Source organism: Penaeus vannamei, chromosome 24, assembly GCF_042767895.1.
Source record: "Penaeus vannamei isolate JL-2024 chromosome 24, ASM4276789v1, whole genome shotgun sequence".
NCBI lineage: Eukaryota > Metazoa > Arthropoda > Malacostraca > Decapoda > Penaeidae > Penaeus > Penaeus vannamei.
This window is the reverse complement of record NC_091572.1, coordinates 3,014,956-3,017,303: the sequence shown is the minus strand read 5'-3', so window position 1 is coordinate 3,017,303 and position 2,348 is coordinate 3,014,956. Positions and strand designations below refer to the sequence as shown.

Here is a 2,348-nt window from a genome sequence, read left to right as displayed (position 1 = left end):
ATTCATTTTTTTCGTTTTGTTTTCTTTCTACCATTATTATTATTATTATTTTTTTTTTTATCAATTATCGATTCCTTCATTTATTTGATTTCTTTCATATCATTTTTTCTCGTTTTTGTTCTTTATCTTTTATTATCATTATTATTATTATCTTTTTCTCGGACACTTTATTTAGTATCAATCGATTTTATCAATGTATGTGTATGTCTGTTTCTATAAATCTATTTTGTGGATAGTGTATCTTTTTTAACATGTATATCTACGCTTATATGTATATGCGTGTCTATGTATCTTTCTATATTCCTTTTTTATCTTTTTTTTATCTTCCTTTAACACTTTCGTCCACGTGTCAAGTATGCCTGATCACAAGCTGATCTTGGTATCCACATTAATTTAAAAAGATATAAGATGCTTTTATTTTATCTTTTCTAGCCTCACACTCGCCTCCTCTTACCCCACGATCTATGCCCCGTCTCGTGCCCCATGCCCCATCTCGTGCCCCATGTCCTATCTCGTGCCTCAGTGCCCCACTTCACGTCTCATGCCCCACATCATGCTCCATGCCTCATCTCATGCCTCATGCCCCATTTCATGTTCCATGCCCCACCTCATGATCTATGCCTCATCTCATGGTTCATGCCTCCCCCCATGCCTCATGCCCCACCCCATGCCTCATGCCCCATTTCATGTTCCATGCCCCACCTCATGATCTATGCCTCATCTCATGGTTCATGCCTCCCCCCATGCCTCATGCCCCACCCCATGCCTCATGCCCCATTTCATGGTTCATGCCCCACCTCATGATCTATGCCTCATCTCATGTGGTTCCCATGCTGCTCCCCCACATTGCCTCATGCGCTTCCACCCCCCATGCCTCATGCCCCATTTCATGGTTCATGCCCCACCCCATGCCTCATGCCCTCCACGAAGCCTCCTCTCCTGCACTGTCATGGGAGGAGGGATGGGGTGGGGGAGGTGGGAGGAGAGATAAGGGCAGGCACGGGTGAAGAGGGGTGGGGGGGAGAGGCTGCTGTACGTACCTCTTGATGGGGATGTAATTAAATTTGTCTATCCTATCTATCTATCTATATTCATCCAATGAATTATCAAAAAATTATGAAATTATTGCATCGGCCGGGAATCGAACCCGGGCCTCCCGCGTGGCAGGCGAGAATTCTACCACTGAACCACCGATACTCTTACTTGTCTTTACAATTATGAATATTTTGTCGTTTAATTTTACCGTTTGTAGACGTATATAGAGATCTCTCTTACTTTTATTTTTTTTTACACTAATCGCGATCGCATACTCACAGGCAGAAAAAAAAAAAAACATGGAAATAATAAAACAAAGAGTGAAATACACGTTTTTGTCGGGTTCGTCTGCACTCGAACGCGGGATCTCGTCGCGTCCGAATGCGTGGTAATGGCTGTGCCAATTTTGGGAATGGAGACGCGACGGGAAGGAGAAGTACGGGCGACGCTGGGGAGCCGAGAGGAGCGCCGCCCGCGACCGCAAGGAGGCGCCCAAAAGCACCTGTCGCGGGCGTTGCGTGGCGGGGGTGTGGGGGTGTGGGGGTGGTGGGGGGGTGAGGGGGGCGTGTGCGGGGGAAGATGCTCGGTCGCCTATGGCGGGATAAGGGGCCGCACTCCCCTCTGGTCTCTCTTCTTATTATTTCTTATTGCTTCTTATTGCTTCTTCTTCTTTTCTTCTTAACTTCTTTTTTTTTCTTCTTCTTCTTTTTTCTTCTTTTTCTTCTTTTTCTTCTTCTTTTTTTCCCTCCTCCTCCCTATTTTTCTTCTTTCTCCTCCTTCTCCCTCCTCCCACAAATTCTCCCTTCTCCTCTTCCTCCTCCCTCCTCCTCCTCTTCTTCTTTATTCTCCTCCTCTTCCTCTTCTTCTTACTCCTCTCTCCTCCTCCTCCTTCTCTTTTTCCTCCCTCCTCCCTCTTCCCCCTTTCTCCTCTTCTTCTTCCTCTTTCTCCTCCTCTCCTCCTTTTCTATCTCTATCCCTCCTTCTCTTCTTCCTCCTCCTCCCTCTCTCTCTTCTTCCTCCTCTTCCTCTTCCTCCTCCTCCTCCCTCCTCTTCTTCTCTTCTTCTTTCTCCTCCTTTTCTATCTCTATCCTTCCTTCTCTTCTTCTTCCTCCTCCTCTTCCTCTTCCTCCCCCTGCCTCCCCTTCCTCCTCCTCCCTCCCTCTTCCTCCTCCTCCTCCTCTTCCTCCTCCTCCTCCCTCCTCCTCCTCCCTCCTCCCTCCTCCTCTCCTATTCCTCCTCCTCCTTCATGCTTTTCCTCTTACTCCTCCCTCCTCCTCCTCCCCCTTCCTCCTCCCTCCTTCCTTCTCCTCCTC

The 2,348-nt window shown here is 47.4% G+C and overlaps 1 non-coding gene across 1 annotated transcript; it reads right to left on the bottom strand.

Moving 5' to 3' along the window:
• Positions 1 to 1,126: 1,126 nt before the first annotated feature.
• Positions 1,127 to 1,197, bottom strand: TRNAG-GCC (transfer RNA glycine (anticodon GCC)). The gene has a single exon. It is a non-coding gene; the product is annotated as a tRNA-Gly (tRNA).
• Between the last annotated feature and the right edge of the window lie 1,151 nt (positions 1,198 to 2,348).